Source organism: Megascapheus bottae, chromosome X (assembly GCF_031878675.1).
Source record: "Megascapheus bottae isolate mThoBot1 chromosome X, mThoBot2.hap1, whole genome shotgun sequence".
Classification (NCBI taxonomy): domain Eukaryota; kingdom Metazoa; phylum Chordata; class Mammalia; order Rodentia; family Geomyidae; genus Megascapheus; species Megascapheus bottae.
The window spans coordinates 50022931-50041514 of NC_143547.1; the positions used below are offsets into that span (position 1 = coordinate 50022931).

Here is an 18584-nt window from a genome sequence, read left to right on the forward strand (position 1 = left end):
GAGCGTGGTAGACTTTACTTCCCTGGCCAGCTTTGAACTGTGATCCTCACTTGTTAGCCTCTTGAGCAGCTAAGATCAAAGGCAGGAGCTACGAGCGCCCAGCCCGTTAAATATTTTAAATGATGGAGCAAAAAACAAACAAACAAAAACCAAAAAATCAAAGTGGAAAAGTGACATCCCTGTCCATATAAAAATCATCAATTTAGACGCAATAGCGTTGATCTACGTCCCCAGACTGATTCAGTCTTCAAGGGATGAGGGTTAGCTAGTTCAAGATTCGGGCATTTATATAGTTAGGCTACCTCGTATTAGGAGCAACTTTACCTCGTCTGACCGATCCGTGCTAATGTCATACTGGGCCAGAACATAGTAGAAGATGATTTCCATGGAGTTCTCTCAGTACATTAAAATGAAGCACTATTTTGGTAGATACTGTTTATTCTGCTTTAATTTGATTTGGGGCTTGGGGTAGGAAGGAGGCGGGAGGGTCAAAATCCTGCCCCTCCCAGGGCTGCGGTTGCAAGACTGCTGGAGGGCAGCAGAGGGCGCGAGAGAGCTTGATTTAGGCTTAGGTGTAGTGCTCACATCCACGTGACTAGGAACGGGGTTTCTCCTAGGCCTAGCTTCCGGCCAAGGCACCTCCCCCGGAAATGGGGGGAGAAGTAGGCGGGTCCAGACCTGGTGGCCGCGGTGGCTGGGGGCGGATAAAGGAGCACCGAGAGGGAGGAGTCGTCGACGTTGCCGCCGCCTAGTCGTCGTCACTGCCGCGGCTATTGTGACTTCCCAGAGTGTGAGAGATTAGAGGCTGCGGGTGTACACTTCTGGCTGCCACAGTCTCCGGTGCTCTGGAGGTTGAATCACCGCATGGAAGAGCCAGGTGAGTCCTACATTGGCTTCCCGTCGGCCTCTGGTTGCCGAAGGAGTATTCAGGGTTCGTCCATCTACTACCAAGTGTGGTGAGAAGGTCGTGTTTGTGTGGGGCACACCCCACACTCTTACTACTTCAGGACCAACACATTTAGCCACAGTTGGGGTTCACTTCCCTGAACGTAATTAAAAAAAAGAGTGCTGACCCATGTTACTTTTTGATACCAGTCTAGGGAGCGTACCCTACAATCCATGGCCTAGGTTCATGAATTGGGGGTCCCCAGAACGTCTGTGCCCTATATTGGAAGTCATTTGAACTGGGAGGGGGAATTTTGCTTCCCGATAAGTGTCTTTTTACTTTGAAAACTGAGGTGATATGTTCATTATGATGGATGAAATCAATTTTTCAAATTTGCTATGTAGCTTCTTGGTTTGCTCAGAGAGCACAAACTAAAACTAAAAAAGGCGACACTTGTTTCCACTTTGTTTCGTTTCCGATGTCCTTTTTCAGTAAACCATTGTGAACACCTTTTGGCTCCCCCCCACACCCAGAGCCTGTGTCTCTGGATCCCAGTCTGTCGCGATCTCTGTCCCTTTCTGTCCCCGGGGTGCTGGAGATCGACCTCACCGTTTCCTGCATTCCAGGCTGTCTTTTTTTTTTTTTGCCAGTCCTGGGCTTGAGCTCAGGGCCTGAGCACTGTCCTTGGACTTTCTCAAGGCTAGCACTCTACCACTTGAGCCTCAGCACCACTTCCAGCTTTTTTCTATGTATGTGGTACCGAGGAATCAAACCCAAGTTTTCGTGCATGCTAGGCAAGCACTCTACCACTAGGCCAAACTCCTGGCCCCCCAGGCTGTCTTTTGACTCACTCTCTCCCCCTCTCCCCCTCTCCCCCTCTCCCCCTCTCCCCCTCTCCCTCTCTCCCTCTCTCCCTCTCTCCCTCTCTCCCTCTCTCCCTCTCTCCCTCTCTCCCTTTCCCTCCCTCATCCGTGGCGCTTGAACTCTGGGCTTGGGTGCTGCCCCTGAGCTCTTCAGCTCAAGGCTATCACCCTACCCTTGACCCACAGTCCCACTTCCCATTTTCTAATGATTAATTGGAGCTAAGAGTATCACAGTTTTGTATTGCCGAGGCTGGCTCTGAACCTTGATCCTCAGATCTGACTCCTGAGTAGCTAGGATTACAGTTTGAGCCACCACAACTGGCTCTACTTTTGACACTTTCGGTTGTAGATACTGAGGTTATTTTAAGCATGGACAACACTTGTCTTATTGAATAAGCAGCCTATCTCCTCGCTCCCCACTTTCAATTTTGTTTTAATCCTACCCTCTTTATCACCTGTAATGTGACTTGTATTAAGACATTGTGTGAAGAACATTGAATTAGGTGAAATTGAAGTGTGGGAGGTGGGGGTACATAAGACTAACAGTCTTTCTGACCTCAAACCTTTAGCAATCAATGAAAAGTCCCAATTCAGCGATGAAGGCAATGAATTCTAGCAGCGCCTCGGCACGAATAACTGGGTTTCTTTTTCCCTTTTCTTTTTGGCTAGTCCTGGGGCTTGAACTCAGAGCCTGGGCACAGTCCCTCGGTGTCTTTTTGCTCAACGTTAGCACTCCACCACTTGAGCCACTAGGGCGCTTTGAACTGCGGATATTCCATTAGTTATTTTTTTTTGCCAGTCCTGGGCGTGAGCTCACGGCCTGAGCACTGTCCTTGGACTTTCTCAAGCTAGAGCTCTACCACTTGAGCCTCAGCACCATTTCTAGCTTTTTTCTATGTACGTGGTTCCGAGGAATTGAACCCCGGTCTTCGTGCATGCTAGGCAAGCACTCTACCACTAGGCCAAACTCCCGGCCCCTCCATTAGTTATTTTTTTGTCAGTCGTGAGACTTGAACTCTGGGTCTGGGCATTGTCCATGAGCTCTTCAGCTCAGGGCTACTGCTCTACCCCCTTGAGCCACAGGGCCATTTCCGGTTTTCTGGTGATTAATTGGACATAACAGTCTCACGGGCTTTGTAGAGCCTGGGCTGGCTTTGAACCGTGATCCTCAACTCTCAGCATCCTAGGTACCTACGATTACAGGCATGAGCCACTGTGCCTGACAGGACCAAGGTTTGAAGCCAGCTTGAGCAGGAATGTTCATCACAGTCTTATCTCCAATTAACTACCCAAAAAGCTGGAACTGAAGCTGTGGCTCAAGTGATAGGGTGCTAGCCTTCAGCACAAATGCTCACGGACAGTGCCTAAGCCCAGAGTTTAAACCCCCAAGGATTAGCTAAAAAAAATAGGATGATTATGAAGAAATCTTTTAAAAAGTAATGTATCATTGTGATTGCTACTGACCTTGGATGTGGACCTAATACCCTAACTAAAGCAAATTGGGAAGGACAAATGCCTCAGACACTTGTCTCCTTCAGTTCCACTGGAAAGTTTCACAGTGCTGTATGCCTCTTGGAATTGAGAAGAAAATGGTTCATATAAAGTGTGTTACCTGCTTCTCAGGAGGGGAAAGCATTCAAAAAACCCCGTTAAAGCCCAAAACACCATCAACAAAGACATACAACTACAACTATACAGTACAAATCTCAATTTAATACTCGGGGATAAACATATAGCAGACTTCTAGTGTCATGAGGTTATGGAAGAATTGAGCTAACAGGGCTTGGGCTTAGTGCAGTGGTAGAGCATGTGCTTAGCATGTGAGCGGTCCTGAGTATAATCCCCAGCACCAAAAAGGAAAAAAGAAGCATTGATTCTAGAGCTAACAGAAGTTTACAAAGAACTTAGTTATTAGAGAGCTCGAAGCGCAATTACTTTTGTTGTTGGAGGATAAAGGAAGATATGTAATTTTTTTGTGGTCTTGGGGTTGAACTCAGGGCCTCATGGCTTGTTAGGCAAGGCCTCTACTGCTGAGTCATATCTCCAATCCCTTTTGTACTAGAGGTGGTGAACTCAGACCTTGAACTCAGACTTGGGTTCTTTCCCTGAGATTTTTCCTTTAAGGATACTGTTCTACCAGTTAAACCGCAGCTCCATTTCTGCCTTTTTGGTGGTTAATTAAAGATAAGCGTTTCATGGATTTTCCTGCTGCTGCTGGCTTTGAACTGTGATTCTAAGATCTCATCTTTCTGAGTAGGTATTATTAAAGGTATGAGCCACAGGCTCTTGGTAAGAATAATTTATTTATTTATTGCAGTATACTGTTTGACCTGATTGTCAGGGTGTGATTAGAATTGCTTAAGAGTTTGTGACTATTGCAGAAACAACCCACAAATTCCTGTTTCTTAATTTTAGAGCATCTGGGAAGTCATAAGATGTTGAATGTTGTACTTTTCCCCACTGACTGGTTGCTTTCTTTCTTTTATGCCAGTCTAGGGCTTAAACTCGAGGCCTGGCCACGTCTCTGAGCTTCTTTTGCTCAAGGTTAATACTTTGTCACTCCAGTTACAGCACCATTTCCGGCTTTTCTGTTTCTGTGGTACTGAGGAATTGAACCCAGGGTTTCAACACATGCTACACAAGCACTCTATCACCCACATTCCCAGCCTGTAGGTTTTGTTTCTTTGCTAGTCCTGGGGCTTGAACTAGGAAACTGGCTGCTCTCCCTGGGCTTCATTTGATCAAGTCTAGTGCCTTGATCACAGCTCTGCTTCTAGCTTTTTTGGTAATTTATTGGAGATAAGAGTCTCAGGGATTTTTCTGCCTGGGCTGGGTTTGACTGCAATCCTCAGAGTAGCTAGGATTACAAGTGTGAGCCACCAGTGCCTGGCTCTGGCTCCTTTTTTTTTTTAAGTTTTTAAGTCATCATACATTATTTGTAGAAGGGAATTTCATTGTCACATGCATGCCCAAAATGTACCTCTTTTGTTTTTAAACTCACTCTCCGTTATCTTCCCTATGTGTGTGTGTGTGTGTGTGTGTGTGTGTGTGCGCGCGCGCGCGCGCGTGTGCGCGCACATGCGTGCATGCACGCACACATGTGTGTGCACAAGTATGTGCATGTGCACATGGGTTTCTAGGGCTTGAACTTAGGACCTTGTGCTTTCCGTTACTTTTCTTGCTGATGGCTGGTTTGCCCTACCACTTGAATCATGCCTCTAGCCCAAGTCTGTTTGTTAATTGGAGATGGAATCTCTCACCCTTTTCTTTCTTTATATTCTTTTTTATTGTAATTAATAGAAGGGTTACATTATATTTGCCAGATAGAAGGTGCAAACATTGCTACCCCGTCTCATGTTTTTGTCCCCATTTCCCTTCCCCATCCCTCCCCTTATCTTGTTTCCCCCTTCCCTATCCTATTTCAAATAAACAAATAAACATATATACAATATACCAGATAACAAGGTAAGATACAACAAAAGAGATGAGAAATAAATAGTTCATTAAGAGCAACAGTCACACAAGGTAAAGCTCTTGTTTCCATATCCTGGAGATCCTTTCATTTAGTCTCATCCTTATATGACCTTAGAATCTAGGTTTTGCGCTATTGTAATCCTCTGCTAGGAGAGTCCTAGATGTGCACTAATTATTACAAATGACGGAAACCATTGAGCCTATGTTTCTTTGAATCTGGCTTACTTCACTGAATATGATTTTTTCCAAGTCTTTCCATTTCCTTACAAATGAGGCAATGTTGTCTTTTCTCTCAGCCTTTTCTGACTATGCTGTCTTTGCACCTCAGTCTTCCAGGTCTCAGCCTCCTGAGTGTCTAGAATTACAGGCATGGGCCACTCGGTGCCCAGGTTCTGTCCCTTTGTTAAAATAAATTTAATTGGTTTTATTGCTCTATTTTAATTCGTGGATATAAACTGTTTGGACCACACTCATCCACTTTAATTTTTGTTGGCTATGTTGCTTGAACTCAGGTCCCAGATGCTGTCCCTGAGCTCTTTTGGTCAAGGCTATCTCTAACACTTTGAGCCACAGTGCCACTTCCCAGTTTTCTGATTGTTAATTGGTAATAAAAGTCTCATGGACTTTTCTGTCCAGGCTGGTTTTGAACCTTCAAAGCTCAGATCTCAGCCTCCTAAGTAGTAAGAATTATAGGCGTGCACCACCAGTGTCTGACTTATACTCTCCTTTTACCTTTTTCATGCACCTCGCCTCCTCCCACTGCTATCCATGCATGCTCCAACAAAGTCTATCTGGTCTTTTTTTTCTGGACATGGGACTTGAACTCAGAGCCTGGGCACTGTCCCTGAGCTTTTTCCCATGAGGCTCTATCACTTTGAGCTACAGCACCACTTTTGTTGTTTGAGTGGTTAATTGGAGATAAGAGTCATCAATTTTTCTGCCTGGGCTGGCTTGGAACTTTGATGCCCAGATCACAGCCTCTTGAATAGCTAGGACTGGTATGTACCACAGGCTCCCAGCTCGTCTTATTTATTTATTTATTTTGTATTCTCAACATTCTAGGAATAACAATAAAATAGCTTATGTGTATTTTCTCATTTTTACAGTAAGCATGTCTTTGGTCACACTTTGATAGTTGTTACTTTAGAATTTAAACTGTTCTAAAAGAAAGTACAATAAAGTTAATAAGCACAGCCTGGTACTATGTGTCTAGCTTCGCAGGAGGCTGAAATCTGAGGATTGTAGTTCAGAGCCAGCCTCGGCAGGAAAGTCTGTGAGACTCTTTTTTTTTTTTTGCCAGTCCTGGGCTTGAGCTCAGGGCCTGAGCACTGTCCTTGGACTTTCTCAAGGCTAGAGCTCTACCACTTGAGCCTCAGCATCACTTCCGGCTTTTTTCTATGTATGTGGTACTGAGGAATCGAACCCGGGTCTTCATGCATGCTAGGCAAGCACTTTAACCACTAGGCCAAACTCCCGGCCCCAAGTCTGTGAGACTCTTATCTCCAATTAGCCACCAAAAAGCTAGAAGTAGACTTCTGGCTCAAGTGGTAAAGAGCTAGCCTTACCATAAAAGCTCAGGGATAGCATCTTGAGTTCAAGCCCCAGGACCAGCACACACCAATATAAGTTTAATAAGCAAACAGATTCAAACACTGACAATGTTTTCTAGACTCTTAGATATTGTTGCTACTTGAGGGCATTTTATGTCATTATTGCATGCTAGTATTGTGTTATTTTGAGAGGCAGTATATCATACGATGAAGAATAGGAACTTTGGCCAGCAATAGCTTGAGACCTTACATGAAAAACAACTAAAAGAAAAAATAACTCAATGATTGAGCACCTGCCTAGCAAGAGTCAAGGCCCTCAGTTCAAAATCCAGTACTACCAACCCCTCAACACACACACACACACACACACACACACACACACACACACACACACACACACACACACACAAGTGCAGATTTGTCTCTGCCTACCACTTGTAGGACCCCGAGAAGATTTGATTTATTTATGTATTTTTTTTTGTGCCAGTCCTCAGCTTGAGCTCAGGGCCTGAGCGCTGTCCTTGAACTTTCTCAAGGCTAGAGCTCTACCACTTGAGCCTCAGCACCACTTCTGGCTTTTTTGTATGTATGTGGTACCGAGGAATCGAACCCGGGTCTTTGTGCATGCTAGGCAAGCACTTTAACCACTAGGCCAAACTCCCGGCCCTATGTATTTCTTTTTACAGTTTTGGGATGGACCTATGGTCATCATTTCAGCCCTCCTTTTGATGTACATCACCAATCTTCCTTCATGTTTGTAAAATGGAAATAGTAACCTCAGAATTGTTGATGGGTTCATACATGTAAGAGCAATGTCTGGCTTGTAATAAATAAATAATAAAATTATTATACACACACATATCTTATATATTTGTTGGTTGTGGGACTTGAGCTCTGGGCATGGGCACTCTCCCTGAGCGATTCAGCTCAAGGCTACCACCCTACCCTTTGAGCAACAGTGCTACTTCTGGTTTTCTGCTGGTTAATTGGAAATAAGAGTTTTATGAACTTTAATGCCCAGGCTGGCTTTGAACTGCCATCCTCAGATCTCAGCCTTCTGAGTAGCTAGGATTATAGGCGTGAGCCAAAACACTTGGCTAGTTACTATTATATTTTTGGTACTGGGGCTTGAACTCAGGACCTGGGCTCTGTTCCTGAGGTTTTTTTGTGGGTCATGTGGCTTGAACTCTAGGCCTGAACACTGTCCCTGACCTCTTCAGATGAAGGCTACCACCCTACCCCTGGGCTTGGGCATTGTCCCTGAGCTCTTCAGCTCAAGGCTACCACCCTACCTCTGGAGACAGCCGCACTTCCAGTTTTCTAGGGATTAATTGAGACTCTTAAATGAGTCTCACTGTCTTTTGTGCCTGACTGCCCTACCCAGGCTAGCTTTAGATCTCAGCCTTTTGAGTAGCTAGGGTTACATGCATGAGCCAATAGTACTTGGCTACTATTATTATTTTAGTATGTCATTTACTGTAGAAGTAATTTTAGCAAGCTATAAAATACAATTGCAAATTACAGTTCTGCCTTATTCTCAATTTAGTAGACTACAGGAGCTATATGGAAATCAATGTGTGCAAGTAGTAAAGTTTAGTTTTTAAACATAAAATCTGGAAAACTCAAGATTGTGACGGCTCAAGAGCCTAGAGGACACCTATACTGTGCTAACCTCAGCATCCTCAAACCCATTATGAAAGCTAGCCAAGCATATCACCATGATGTAATCATTCTACTTCCCACTAAGAAAACGACTAATAATCTGCTTGTGTAATTAGCAAGCCACAAACTCTGGACCATTGAGATTTGTCAGATTATTTCCTTAATTGCTAAATGCTGAATCATAGTTCTGCTTCACTGAGTGCCCTCCCCTCCCTTCTTACATTTGGTTTGAACTCTGGGCTTCTTGTTTGCCAATTATGCTTGCTTGCTCATGGCTGGCACTCAATTCCTTGAGGTATACCTTCAGTGTGGTATTTTGCATATTAATTGGAGATTTAAACATTATTGTCCTTGTTGGCTTTGAACCATGATCCTACAGATCTCTGTTTCCTCAATACGTAAGATTCAGCTTTGCTGAGTGAATTGTAGAATAGAAAAATGACAGCAAGCCAAGCATTGGTGGCTCACACCTATCATCCTAGCTACTCAGGAGTCTGAGATCTCAGGAGTATGGCTCAAAGCCATATTGGATATAGGAATCCAAAGTACTTTAATCTTATCTCCAGGTAACCACACAAAAGCTAAAGCTGAGGCTCAATTACTGGCATTAAAAAAAAAAGTAATGGCATTCGCAGGGAAATGGATGAACCTAGAGCGAATCATGTTGAGTGAGACAAGTCAAGACCTCAGGAACAAAAGGCGCATGGTATTCCTAATATGTGGCTATTAAATCCAAAGAGTACAAGAGCGAGGACTCAATAATTGCATACCCAAAGCTATGGACATGGTAATGGAAATATAAACACAACTATATAGACATAAAAACCTATGACTCTATAGACATAATGTCTTATTTCTTAAATTAATATGTTTCTATGACATACAAACCCTTAGCCTAATTGTGATTAAGTTCCCTCCTTGAACACTTGTTTGTTAAACTTGTCATTGAAAATATGATATAAAAATCAACATTAATAAATTCTAAAAAAAAGAAAATGTTAGCAAGAGAAAAGGCCTTATGCATGTCTAACTTGCTCTGCATAATAGCTAAATTCTGTGTGTGTGTGTGTGTGTGTGTGTGTGTGTATGTGTGTGTGTGTCAGTGTGTCACAGGGTATCAGGGCTTGAACTGGGCCTGGGGGCTGTCCCTGGGCTCTTCAGCTCAAGGCTACCTCCCTACCCTTGAGCCTGGGTATTGTCCCTGAGCTCTTTTTTTGAGGGGGGGCTAGTCATGGGGCTAGAACTCAGGGCCTGAGCGTCCCTGAGCTTTTTAGCACAAGGCTACTGCCTTACCCTTGAGCCAAGCCCCACTTTCCATTTTCTAGAGGTTAATTGGAAAGTCCCTTTTGTCCCTGGGCTGGCTTTGAACCTTGGTCCCCAGATCTCAGCCTCCTGAATAGCTAGGATTACAGGTGTGAGCCACCACATGGGCTTAGCTAAATTCTTAATTTTTTTCCCAGTTCTGGGGCTTAAACTCTGGATCTGGGCACTGTCCTTGAGCTTTCTCAAGGGTAGTGTTCTACCATTTGAGCCACAGCTCCACTTCTGGCTTTTTCTGTGTATGTGGTACTGAGGAATCTAACTCAGGGCGCATGCATGCTAGGCAAGCACTCTATCACTAAGCCACATTTCCAGCCCCTCTTATATTTTCTATAAATGGAAATATTTGTTGGCAGCACTGAGATTTGGACAGCAGACCTACACGTGTTTTTTTTTCTATCTCTTGAGCCACATCTCTAGCCTATAAATAGAATTTTGGTGAAGCCCCATTTCTAACCTGTAAATATTCGTTGTATGCTTTGCCCTGTTACATATACAAATTAGTGTAAGGCTCCTATGTTACCATGTCTAGACAGAGGAAAATATGTAATACTAGACAAATCTGGAGACTTTAGGCACTAAACTGATATTGACTGCAAGATATTTAGAATTCAGAAAGGAAACAGCAAGCTGGAAGCATGGCCTATTGGTAGAGGGTTAAGATTTGAAGCAAGCCTGGGCAGGAAAGTCTGTGAAACTCTTATCTCCAATTAACCACCAGAAAGCCAAAAGTAGAACTGTGACTCAAGTAGAACTGTGGGTCAAGTGGTAGAGTATTAGCCTTGAGCACAAAATCTCAGGGACACTGCTTAGGATCTGAGTTCAAGATCCAGGACCAGCACACACAAAAAGGAAGTAGTAATCAACGTTCTAGGAAGAGGTGTCCAAACGAAAGAAAGTCTCTGAGGGAAGATAGAAAGTATACAATCCAGATATGGGAGCAGGCACATCTGATAAAAGGTGCAAAATGTGCTTTAACATTAAGGGTATCTGTGAAGAAAGAGTAGGTTGATGTTTAGCTTAAATTTGCCCTAGGATGAATGTTGTCTTTTGATCTGACATCTGGCATGTTCTAGCATTCTTGTTGTTACACTGTTTGATCAGTTGGACCTAGAGATTTTAAGGTTGGTCTACTCATTAACTGAGTTATTATCACAATGATGTTTGAGCATCTCTTTAAACAAAGAATGGATCTTCCAAATCTTCCTTTGAGATAAGTATTTTGTTTTCCTTTCGAACAGACTCTCCCTTCCTTCCTTCCTTCCTTCCTTCCTTCCTTCCTTCCTTCCTTCCTTCCTTCCTTCCTTCCTCCCTTCCTTCCTTCCCTCTTCCCTCCCTCCCTCCCTCCCTCAATTCCTCCTTCTCTCCCTGTCTCTCTGACTCTTTCTTTTTGGTTAATCATAGGGCTTAAACTCAGGGTTTAGGCTCTGTCCCTGAACTCTTTTGCTCAAGGCTAGCACTTTACCTCTTTTGAGGTGTAGCACCACTTCTGTTTTCTGGTAGTTAATTGTAGATAATAGTCTCATGGATTTTCCTGCCTTGGCTAGCTTTGAACTGAGGTCCTTAGATTTCAGCCAATCAAGTAGCTAGGATTATAGGCATGAGCCACAGGTGTCTAGCTGAGGAGATTCACTTTTCCTAATGCTTTTCCTCAGGATAAGTGTCTTTCTTTAAGATGTCCTTGCTCCATTCTTTGAGCATGGTAATTATTTGGTTATGGTTAGAGGCATAGAGGGGCTCTTTCCCCCTTTTTACCAAAGGTTGTATTTTGTCAGGAAGTAAAAGGCTTTGAGCAGGAAAAAAAATGCCTGTATGCTTGTGTTCAAGGTCTTCCTTCTTTTATTTCCTTTCTTTTTTTCTGCCATTCCTGGGGCTCTAACTCAGGGCCTGGGCACTGTCCTTGGGTTTTTTCGAGGCTAGCTCTTGAGGAACAGCACAACTTCCAGCTTTTTCTGTGTATGTGGTACCGAGGAATCGAAACTAGGTCTTCATGTATACTAGGTGAGCACTTTACCCCTAGGCTGCACTCCCGGCCCTCTTTTCTTTCCTTTCCTTTCCTTTTCTTTTTTTGTGGGTCATGGGGCATGAACTTGGCCTGGGCTCTGTCCCTGAGCTCTTCAGCTCAAGGCTCCCTCCCTACCCTTGAGCCACAGTCCCACTTCCCATTTTCTAGAGGTTAATTGGAGATAAGATGCTATCCCTGAGCTTTTATGGTAAGGCTAGCTCTTTACCACTTGAGCCAGAAGTCTACTTCTAGCTTTTTGGTGGCTAATTGGAGATAAGAGTCTCACAGACTTTCCTGCCCAGGCTGGCTTTGAACCTTGATCCTCAGATCTCAGCCTCCTGAGTAGCTAGGATTACAGGTGTGAGCCATTGAGCCTGGTTCCCTCTTTTCTTTCTTCATCTGAAATCAGGACTTAGTACCTGACACTTTTACTCATGGGTTAGTGCTCAATCAACTGACTCACATCTCCAACCCCAAGCTATATCCTGTTAATATATTATTTGTCTCAGTTTCTGACAGATTTCTTCTTCTTCTTCTTCTTCTTCTTCTTCTTCTTCTTCTTCTTCTTCTTCTTCTTCTTCTTCTTCTTCTTCTTGTTCTTCTTCTTCTTCTTCTTCTTCTTCTTCTTCTTCTTCTTCTTCTTCTTCTTCTTCTTTTCTTCTCCTCCTCCTCCTCCTCCTCCTCCTCCTCCTCCTCCTCCTCCTCTTCCTCCTCCTCCTCCTTCTCCTCCTTACTCTTCATTTTTGTCGGTTGTGTGGCTTGAACTCTGGGCCTGGTTGATGTCCCTGAGCTCTTCAGCTCGAGTTTACCACCTTACCCCTTGAACCTCAGCTCTACTTCTTATTTTCTAGTGGTTAATTGGAGATAAGAGTCTCATGGTCTTTAGTGCCTGGGTGGGCTTTGAACTGTGATCTTCAGATTTTAGCCTCCTGAGTATCTAGGATTATAGGTGTGAGCCACCACATTTGGCTTCTTACAGCTCTTTCTTGTTCTCATTTTCTCTGGTTTATCCTGCCTCAAAAGGACTATGTGGTGTGGTAGATACCTGATATTGAGAAGTGTTGAATGTTTTAGGTATGCATCATCTTTTGAAGGATTTGAGGAATTGTTTAGGTATGTGGCAATGTCCTTTGGCTGTAGTGTTTTGCAGGGGTTAGGAGCTCTGGATCTGGAGTCATTCTTCTTTGGGTTGGTCTCACCTCCCCACCCTAATTTGTTTCCTAAGTTGAGCATCTCAAAGAAAGTCTTTTCAGAGACACAGCTCCACAGGCAACACAACAATGATGCTTGTGCCAAATGGTTGGGATTGGTTAATCCTAGGATCACTGAGTGTCATTAGAAAGGTCAAGTAGTATACAGGTGAAGTGCGAGCAGGAGGTCCAAGGAGAGATAGGCAAAAGTAGGGGATTAGGCAAGGAAAGAGAAAGAAATGCTTTCTGATAGTAGGTAAGGGTCCATGACTTCAAGAATAGCAGAGTGGGGTTGGAAATGTGGCTTAGTTGGTAGATTGCCATCCAGTGAATGAAAGTATCAGGTACTGACTTCAAGTTGAGGTCTCAGACAAAAGAAAAGCAGTACATTTGCCTATACTTTTTTATATATATTTTTATTGTAATTAATAGAAGGGTTACATGATATTTGCCAGATACATGGTGGATTAATTCACATACATTGATACCCTTTCACATGTCTTGGTCCCCATTTCCCTCCCCCCACCCCCACCCCTCATCTTGTTTTCCCCCGTTCCCTATCCAATTTCAGATAACCAAATACAAATATATCTGATATATCAGGTAACAAAGTGAGATAGTGTAACAATATGAGATAACCAAGGGACAGCAAAAGTGATAAGAGATAACATAGTACCTTAACTGCTTTGGGTATGCAGTTATTGAGTCCTTGCTCTTGTACTCTTTTGATTTAATAGCCGCATATTAAGGATACCATATTTGCCTATACTTTTTGTTTCTTATTTATTTGTGTGTGTATTTATTTATTTGCCAGTACTGGTACTTGAACTTGGAGCCTGGGTGTAGTCCCTTATCATTTTTACTCAAGGCTAGGGCTCTACCACTTGTGCCACAGCTCCACTTTTAGGTTTTTTGGTGGCTAAAAATTTCAAGAAGTGGCTCATGGACTTTCCTGTCTCTGCTGGCTTCAAAATATAATCTCAGCCTCCTGAGAAGCTAGGATTATTATCCTAACTGTAGGCCTGAGCTACCAGCACCTGTCTTCATTTATTTATTTATTTTTACTGTAGACAGAGTCTCCATATATAGTCAAGGCTGGACACAAACTCAGGTTGGCTTTCTGCCTCAAACTCTCAAATGCTAAGATTGCAGGTGCACACCTTCACACCCAGCCCTATACTTTTGTTTCTAATTGTGATTCTGTCACTGTGATGAGTTTCCTTTCACCATACATGAAAGAGAAACTTCAGTTATTTGAAATTATTTCACAACAACTAATGCCTTTGGGGGAGGGGTTATGGGGCTTGAACTCTGGGCTTGGGTGCTATCCCTGAGCTCTGGGCTACCACCTTACCCCTTGAGCCACAGCACCACTTCCAGTTTTCTAGTGGTTCATTGGAGATAAGACTCTCATGGACTTTTGGCCCTGGGCAGACTTTGAACAGCAATCTTTACATCTCAGCCACCTGAATAGGTAGGGTTACAGAGACATGAGCCACCAGTGACCAGTTCCTTTTTTTTTTTTTGGATTGGTCATAGTCCTTGAACTCAGGGCCTGTGTGCTGTCCCTGAGCTCTTAACATCATGGCTAGAGCTATACCTTTTTGAGTTACAGAGCCACTCCCAGTTTTTCGGTAGTTAATTGGAGATAAGTGTCTCACAGCCTTTCCTGCTGGAATGGGCTTCAAACTAAGATCCTCGGATCTCAGCCTCCTGAGTGGCTAAGATTATAGGCATGAGCCACCAGCGCCTGGCTAATACTTACCTTTCTTTCTTCTTATTCCTTCTTTGTGGTCCTGAGATAGAACCCTGAGTCTTGGCAAGTGCTGGACCACTGAGTCTCACTCTGAGCTCTTCAGTGGTTGCTTTACCTTCTATTCTACATTGGAGCCCTCTGGTCAATTTTGCATTCTGTTGTATAGTTGAAAGCATTGAGCAGACCAGTTGTGTCCCATTTTGTGTTGCACTTCAGCCCAGCTTTGTCAGAAACCTTAGGAAGTAAGTGCCGTTTGAGCGTCCTGTTGGGTATCTCTTAGTAAGCTTAAAGCATGAGTATATTGCCTCACATGCATGCTTGTCATGACGTGCATTTTCTCTGGTCTTCCTTTTGGGTTTTAATGCAAGTATATCTGTGTTCTAAAGAAGGTCTGGCACTATTCTGGTTACATTTTAGAATGCATCCCACAAGACTACCTTTGCCTCCTCATTTTTCATCTTTGGGTGCTTGGGATTCAGGCTTATTTATAGATCCTGACCCTGAAGTCACTGGTAATGCTGGTTTTTCCCTTTCCCATTGTGAATCTCAGCTGAGACACGTGACAGGAAGAGGATGGAACAGGGAGCTGCAAGAGGTAGGTTTCTGGGGCTACAAGTTGATCCCGATTTGCAGGTTGAGCTCCTTCATCTCATCCAGAACTGTTGTCTTACACAAATCTTGGGGACAGCAGTCACAGTTTAAGTAATGATGACAGGGAGTGGTGCAAGGTGGCAGCCATGAAAGCTACCCAAACCACTTCTCTCAGTTCCCTCAGAGACTGGGTTACCTCAGGTAGATTGCTTGACGTTTCTTTGTTCCTGATAAGAAGAATCTGTCACTTCTACCTATCCAGAAATTTGTCATCTTTTTTATTTTTGTTTATTGCCAGCTCTTGTGCATGAACACAAGGTCTTGGCATTTTCACTAAGCTTTTTTTCTTGTAGGTCATAGGGCTTGAACTTGGCCTGGTTACTGTCCCTGGGCTCTTCAGCTCAAGGCTACCACCTTACCCCTGGGCCTGGGTGTTGTCCCTGGGCTCTTCAGGCTCAAGGCTACCGACCTATACTTAAGCCAAGCCACACTTCCTGTTTAGTTTACTACAGGTTAATTGGAGATAAGAGTCTCAAGTCCTTTTGTGCCAGGGCTGGCTTTGAACCTTGATCCTCAGATCTCAACCTTCTGAGTAGCTAGGATTATAGGTGAGAGCCACAAACGGCTCCCTAAGATTTTTTACTCAAGTCTTGAGCTCTACCACTTGAGCCACAGATTTACTTCCAGATTTTTTTTTGGTGATTAATTGAAGATTAGTGTCTCAGGGACCTTACTTTACTGCTCAGGCTGATTTCGAATTGCAGTCCTCAGATCTCAGCCTCCTGAGTATCTGGGATTACAGGTATAAGCTACTGATGCATATCTAGTCATTTTTACCCAACCTCCTCCCTCGCTCCCTCCCTCCATCTCCCTCCCCCCTTCCCTCCCTCCCCCTCCCTCCCTCCCCCTCCCCCCTCTCATCCTAGGGCTTGAACTCAGGGCCTGAGCACTGTCTTTGGGCTTTCTCAAGGCTAGAGCTCTACCACTTGAGCCACAGCACCATTTCTGACTTTTCTATGTATGTGATACTGAGGATTCCAACCTGGGTTTTCATGTATGCTAGGCAAGCACTCTACCATTAGGCCAAACTCCTGGCCCCTGTCTTAAGTTTTATTTATTTTGCAGTATCTGTGAGAATTCCATTCCTTTTTATGGCTGAATAATATTTCATTAGTGGGTAGTAGCATTTTACTGATTCCAAACATGTACCTTGAAAATTTACTTATTCAAGGCCAGGTACCCTACTGTATATTTATTTATGTATATTTTTGCCAGTCCTGGGGCTTGAACTTAGGGCCTGGACACTGTCCTTGGACATATTTTGCCCAAGGCTAGCAGTCTGATACTTGAGCCACAGCGCCACTTCCAATTTTTTCTGTGTACAGAGGAATTGAACCCAGGGCTTCGTGCATGCTAGGCAAACACTCTACCACTAGGCTATGTTCCTGGCCCTATTTATTTATTTTTTTTTGGCCAGTCCTGGGCTTGAGCTCAGGGCCTGAGCACTGTCCTTGGACTTTCTCAAGGCTAGAGCTCTACCTCTTGAGCCTCAGCACCACTTCCGGCTTTTTCTCTATGTATGTGGTACCGAGGAATCGAACCCGGGTCTTCATGCATGCTAGGCAAGCACTTTAACCACTAGGCCAAACTCCCGGCCCTCCTGGCCCTATTTATTTATTTATTTATTAAATAATTTATTAAAATTGATTTTTACATCATATTTCAGATGACGTGTTTAACAAGTATTCAAGAAGGGAATCTCTATATACAGTCACTGGCTCTTAGATTTTAGAACATAATTAAAATTAGGCTGAGGGTTTGTATGTCATAGATACATATTAATCTATGTAATAAAACATTATGTCTATAGAGTCATAGATTTTCATGTATATGTAGCTGTGTTTATATTAACAATACCATGTCCATAGCTTTGGGTATGCAACTTTTGAGTCCTTGCTCTTGTACTGTTTGGCTCTAATATCCACATATTATGGATCCATGTGCCTTTTGTTCCTTTGGTCTTGACTTGTCTCACTCAACATGATTCGCTCTAGATTCATCCACTTCTCTGCAAATGCCTATGTATTTTTTAAAGATGTGATCTTGCTATGTAGCCCACATTGATTTCAAACTGGTGATCTTACATCAGCCTCTCTAGTGCTGGGACTCCCTAAGGTGGTGTGTGTATGTGTGTGTGTGTGTGTGTGTGTGTGTGTGTGTGTGTGTGTCCGCGTGTGTCCGCGAGAGTGCATATGCACTTGGCCTAGGGCTTCCACCTAGGGCCTGGATGCTATTCTTAAGCTCTTGTTCAAAGCTTTTGCTCAGTAGAGTCACAGCTCCATTTCTGTTTTTGTTTTTGGTGATTAATTAGAATAAGAGTCTCATGGACTTTTTGTGTTTGGGCTGACTTTGAACTATGATCCTGAGATCTCAGTCTCCTGAATAGCTAGGATTACAGATGTGAGACATCGACACCCAGCCCCAGTTTGTTTATAAATATTTAAAAAGACGACACAAATCTTGTCTCCTGTGAAATTTTTTTGAAACCCCCTTCCTTCATCATTTAGGCCACTAATATACCATGTACTAGTATTCCCTGAACTGCTTGAAGTCTATGTCATGTCCATTTGGTTTTGTATTCTCTACTAGCCTTAGTACAGAGCCTAAAAATACTGAGCACTTCGTAATATTAGCAAGGTGAAGAGCAGTTGGAATTATATGTAAGCTGTACATGTTATCTCACATGCTTGTTAGCAGTCCATGTGCTTCTGAGGTGAGAAATCTGAGCCTCAAATTAGCTTGTAATGGCAGAATGTACCCTCATACTCCAACTGTATATGATGCACAAAAGATCTATTTGCTGTCTTGAATGAAGTAATTTATGAAAGCCTTTCTGTGTTGTATGAATGTAAGAGTATGTTACTGTTTTTTTTATCTTATCAGTTGTTGGAACTGTTCTAATAACCATTAATTTTGTAAATTTGTTTGCATATCAAGAACCACAGGCTAAAGAACAAATAGGTTGTTGGTTTTCCAAGATTAGCTACTAGTGCACCACATTTAAGACAGGCAGCTTTGCCAGGTGCCAGTGGCTTACACTTAAAATCATAGCTACCTTGGAGGCTGAGATTTTAGGATTGTGGCTCAAAGACAGACCAGGAAGAAAAGTCAGTGAGACTTTTAACTACCTTCAAAAGCTGCAAGTGGAGCTGGTTCAAGTGCTAGAGACCTAGGCTTGAGTGAAAAAGCTAAGGGACAGTACCCACTCCCTGAGATAAAGCCCTATT

The 18584-nt window shown here is 43.4% G+C and overlaps 1 protein-coding gene across 1 annotated transcript in view; it reads left to right on the top strand.

The window, feature by feature from the left end:
* Positions 1-779: 779 nt before the first annotated feature.
* Positions 780-18584, top strand: part of Atp7a (ATPase copper transporting alpha) — a 117761-nt gene continuing 99956 nt past the window's right edge. The window contains exon 1 of the mRNA XM_090326579.1: positions 780-877. The gene's annotated coding sequence lies outside the window, so the exon portion shown is untranslated. The remainder of the gene's footprint in view (positions 878-18584) is intronic.